This window comes from Schistocerca piceifrons, chromosome 6, assembly GCF_021461385.2.
Source record: "Schistocerca piceifrons isolate TAMUIC-IGC-003096 chromosome 6, iqSchPice1.1, whole genome shotgun sequence".
NCBI lineage: Eukaryota > Metazoa > Arthropoda > Insecta > Orthoptera > Acrididae > Schistocerca > Schistocerca piceifrons.
Window position 1 is genome coordinate 300,452,125 of NC_060143.1, and position 5,731 is coordinate 300,457,855.

The 5,731-nt window shown below is 42.8% G+C and overlaps 1 non-coding gene across 1 annotated transcript; it reads right to left on the bottom strand.

Moving 5' to 3' along the window:
* Positions 1–466: 466 nt before the first annotated feature.
* Trnat-ugu lies at positions 467–540 on the bottom strand. Its single transcript has one exon. It is a non-coding gene; the product is annotated as a tRNA-Thr (tRNA).
* Between the last annotated feature and the right edge of the window lie 5,191 nt (positions 541–5,731).

Here is a 5,731-nt window from a genome sequence, read left to right on the forward strand (position 1 = left end):
GCCTTCTGGCCACTCGTAGCCGCGAGAGAGGCACACTACCGTTCGTCAGCCACTACTCTTGAGAAACTCTTGGACCGAGTTAAGCAGCATTGAATGGCGTACCTGTATCTGAGCTTAGATCGACACGATACCCAGCTGGGATAGTGCCGTTGGATCTGCAAACGAGCTGTTTTGCGAGGTAAGGGACAACGTGTGACCACGAGCTGCCATTGAGATCAGTATGAAACATCGTCATTGTTGGGATAAATTGGAAGGTCACTGTTGATTCAGCCACCCTCCATTTCGATTACGTGCTTCCTCAAATCGATTTCGCGGGAGTTCTTTAATATATTTTCCGATAGCTCGGTGGTCGATTTGGAAGTGCATCTGCTACATGGCAAGTATTTAGAATGAAATTACAGTGAAATGAACACCCTTAGCTGCTTACAGGCGTTGACATACGTCAACAGGGACAGATGAAAATGTGTGCCTCGACCGGGACTCGAACCCGGGATCTCCTGCTTACATGGCAGACGCTCTATCCATCTGAGCCACCGAGGACACAAAGGATAGCGCGACTGCAGGGATTTATCTCTGGCACGCCTCCCGCGAAACTCACATTTTCAACGTATTGTCCCGCACTACATTCGTAGTGCCCCCGCCCATTATACTCATTACTCGCGGCGCGTTGCCGATTCCCGTAAGAATTCGGGCACTGCTTGTGCATTCGCACAGGAGAAGAAGATGGTCAAGTGGCCGGTGAGCCTTAACTATATATATACTAAGATGGTATCTGTTCTTTCGGACATGTCCGAAAGAACAGATACTATCTTAGTATATAGATGTAAGTATTTAGGTTTCACTGGCGTCTTTGCAGCTAGTATATCAGTAAATGAACGTCCAAAATATTATTGTCTGCCGAGGTCACTTGCAGGGCGTGCAGCGCGTTGTTTGTATTGCGTGCACACCGAGGCCGCATATTCACTTCCTAGTGGCGTAGAGCCACGATGCCGGAAGCCTATTGCCGTCCTCCCTACTGAAATTACATCCATTCTTGTAAATTTCAACCGCTTCTCCGACTTCTCTTCCATAAATGTTAGTTTCCTTAGCCCGCTCACGTACGTTATTAAAGTTACCCCGGCAGACAATAATATTTTGGGTGAGCATTCCCTCTCTCTTACTCTGTCCGTTTCGGATGGCAGTAGGAGGGATTTCAGCCAACAACCCTTCTCCAGCGTAAATGTGGGAAAGTGCCTTTCTATCCAATGACGATGGGCCATCAGTAGCAGTTAGCTAATAATGCCCCTTCTTCTGCACCAGCGATGGAATATTCGTCTATGACGATGGCCCACCAATGGTAGCCACATGAATTTTAACCGATACTCCCACTTCTCCAGCACAGCTGCGTGAAAACTCCTCTTTAGAAGAGAACGCAACATTGGTCTCTGACAGTGTTCTAGCAATAGTGAACACCGAAACATCCTGAAGAAGATCCCAGCAGATGAGTCGAAATGTCGATTATTTTAGAAGGAAATATGGCGCGTCCTATCAACCTCGGAGGTTTTAACTTGAGTTAGATCATGGCAATCAATTTATCTCCAGCAGGTGGCAAGGCAGGCGCGACGTCCACTGCCCAGACTGGTGCCGCTCGCCCACACATAAAGGTGGTGGCGTGCGCTGCCCCAACTTATACCATGGTCAGCCTTTCCGCAAGAAGGCGTGGTTGACACAAAGAGATTTATCGACGTGGTCACGGCCAACAAAAGGACCAGCAGCCTAACCTGAAAACGCCAGCAGGATGCGAAACTTTCTCTTCCAGCACACAGTCCAAATAATGGCAAAATAGTGGTTGTGAAATGAATAGATATCACATAGCGATATGCGACAGTAGTATCACAACATATATCTGACTTTACATCGTACCGATAATTCTTCGTTAGCGAAGTGTAACCTCTCAAATACGTTTGCATTTCCGGGATTATTTCCCTATTACAATATATACTGGCAGTATGGGGGGAGGGGGGAAACAGTAATTAGTTACATACACTTCAGCTGCTCGGAGAATGTGTTTACTGGAGCACTGTGCTCTCAGTTGTTTGAAGTTTTGTGTAAATTGTGTTACACAAAGATGTGAACAAGATGTGCCCTCCATGTCATAAATAAGAGTAGCGTTTTCTCTGTGGGGGTAAAGGAAGGTATGTTGATGAAGTCATCACGGATTATCAGCCGAGTCATGGCGTCGCGGGGTCGCAACGTTTTGACGAGTATCCTTCCTATCTTTTCTTGAAGACCTATTTTCCATAATCATCGAATGCTTGTCTAGCCGACATTTTATTTTGCATCACTTGTTATTCGAAGAAATATTCTTTCTACAAAAAGAGTGGGGCTACACGCACATCTGTGACTCTTACGTTGTTATAGAGTGTTTGAATTTCTGCCATTTTAAAATGTATATGATGATATATTTTAACCACAACAAATTTTTAATGATGTTTCGTATAATATAATCGAACTATAATCTGTGAGCTGTGCTTTCGATTTCATTCTGTAACTTCTCTTTTCACTGCAGTTGTTTACATGTAATAAAGCGGATAACGTACTCGAAATGTAAGCGAAAAGAACGTCGATTGAGGTCAGTGTCTGTTTGCCGATAAACTTTCCGTCTATAACCAAAGTTATTCACAATTTATTTTAGTTTACTATTTACAAGGTCTATTCGGAAAGCAAGAAACGATACGTCGCGAAATGGAAACCACAGTGAAAATCAAAACTGGTTCATTTGCAACAGTTAGCTACAACTTCCACCTACTTATCTCCATAGTCGCCAATCCGACTTAGACGTTTGTCGTAACGTTGTACCAACTTCCCAATACCCTCGTTATAGAAGGCAGCCGCCAGTTCAATACGCCAATTCTCTACGCTGGCCTACAGCTCGTTGTCTATGTCAAAATATTGTCTTCAAAGCCAGCGGTTCATGTGAGCAGAGATGAAACTCAAAGGGAGACAATTACGGGCTGTATTATGGGAAATCAAACGTTTCCAGTTGAAAACGATGCAGGATCATCTTCATTGCCCCTGCAGAATGCGGCTGAGAATTCTCTTGAGAAGAAAACGCACGACAGTTATGTAATGTTGGCTGCATACTTCAGACGAAAATTCTCACCAGGCCCTCGTACTTTGCGGGAGACACTATTGTTCTAGGTATCTTTATGTGCTCCCTGTGTGCTCAGAACTAAAAAGAAGGACGTAACGCGATCGACGGGCGTACTAGAGACACTGCCCAACACAGCTGTGCAAAACGTCATCGGATTTTTACTGCGGTTCCCGTTTCGCGACCGGTCGTTCCTTACTTTCCGAATATTTGCGACAACTACGCGATTTTGCACGATGTTTCTAGGCAGGCGTCTCTTGTCTGTAGCAACTTTTACTAATTCGGTTTGACTTATTTTTTGGAAGTACACTTTTTAACGCCGACCTTACCATCATCGGAAACCGGTAACTTATGGGCCGAGAACGTTATCATTTTGTGAATGAAATACATGTCAACTAACAAGGGGAAGGCCTCAGACACGGCCAACCGATTCAGCTCAAATTTGGCAGGTCGCTTGTGTATAATCTAAAACGAAGGACTCTAAGATATTTTTGACCAACACCCCCGCAATTTTGAGAAAATCATCCCTAAAGGTTATGACGACCAATCGACTCAAAATTGGAGGGATCGATAGATAATTGTAAATAGAGCATTTTTCATCATCATGTATGGGGTCCGCAAACGCAAAGTTTTCCAGAAATCGAGGAAAGAAACTTTTACAATAGCCGCATCTGTACCCACATGGTAAACGCTTTTCGCCGACAGCGTAAAAAATAAAAAAAAATAAATTAAAAAACCAAAAATTAAAAAAACTAAAAAATAAAAAAAATAGCGCAACGGCCAAGGTAACTGGCTGGGAATCGGAGAACCCGGTTTCGAATCTCGAAGAAACCTAGCGAATGTTATTCTTTTCGTTTGTATTTTTCCATATCTCAATTGATAGGGATAGGAGGGTTAATAACATAAGTAAATCAATAAGGAATTACAATAATAAAGTATGCAAATAAATTTCTCAAATCTCTTGGGACAGTAAACAACTAAAATGTTATTCCAGGTCACTTGACAATGACTCTTCCAGTCACTGTGACGTCTCCTCACTTTTCTTCGAACAACTAGATGGATGGTACTTGTCATATAAACATTCGAAACAAATACACTCACGGCACCAAAAACATCTAATGAATGCAATCTTTCGGCAGCTACACTGTTCCTTCCGAAGAGTCGGTGGAAAACAAACTTAGTTTACATTTAAAAATATGTCTTTTTCGAGAATTAATTTTGATGCGTACCACGCATACGACATCATTGCCTGAAAAATCGGTACTGAAAGTTAGTTGTGAATTATGCTGTGAATAGTTATTGCATCCGTGCGGTTGTGTAATTCCCGCTGGGTTTCCAGAAGCACACTGCAATTCTGAAGCCTGCAATGAAAGCTTTTAACCTGGCGATAGAAATAAACATCACACGGCTGGCACACAGGTGTGCAGTTTGGCGGTATTACTTTTACTGTGCATGTCGGCTGACCTTCGCCATCTATAAATATTGTGTCATATACGGTAGTGTTAATTTGTCCACTCCAGAAATCCGATATTAGACAAAATTTGTTATCAGAAACGTACGGTTTTAAAACATACTCAAGAAATGATCTGTAAATCGCATTCGTCAGTTTCCCGGATTTGGAGCAAGTAATGCAAACATTTTTCAACGAGTCGCTTAAGCGATTGACTGCTTCTATGAACTCGAGGAGCAAATGTAACATTCGTTTCTTGTAAACTCAGGAAAACCTCAGGCAACACTTTTCCAGAGGCTGTGATGGCATATTGCGCCGTGTACGAATGTGTTAGTTTGTCTTTACTACCAACTGCGACAAGGTTCGTTTTTCTCCCTTATGCGATAACGTGCGTCGAATGTTCACACGATACTCGCATCCTGTTTGAACGGTGTTGATCACGTAATCACCATTAAAACTGCTCATAAGTGACGCCGTTTGCGTGCTGAAAAGAGCCGCCACTTTCTGTATATCTTCTATCTTTTGTACCTCATTATGAGAGACGTAATTAGTGACGTGTCGTTGACGAATTTTATACTCCGATTTGAAATTTCTTGCACGAGATAATGATGCAGCAAACGTAAAATCCTTGTTGGTCGTATACTGAAGCGCTGCACCTGCAGCCCACTCCTGAAGTATTCTCGTTGTTGCATTCTCGTTACGACAACGAGATTCGACAAATCGGTTGTATGTCCACTTATTTATCGCCTGGTATTTGTCGTATCTTCTCCCTCCTTTAACGATATCACTTTCCCATAATTTCAAGTCCTTCTTCCTTTTCAGGGCTGTTGTTGCTCCATTCTTTTGCAGTGTTTGTAAGTTCCAATTTGGATGATTCCTGGATAGCGCTACCACCTTAACTTTTACTTCAAGGGGTATAGCGCAGTAGTTAAATCGTTTAGTAACAGGTTCATAATACTCATCGGGAACAGATGAAGCACATATTCCCAGTGACGTGGAAATTTCGAAAGTGTTATGACCATTTTGCGATTCACTAGTCGGGATATCTTCCACTGAATCACTTCTGCTTCGTCTTCATGGTATAGTACTTCAGTATCAACAAAAGTCATTTCGTTCGTCAGCTCCTAAAATCGCTCGACGATATCCGCTCC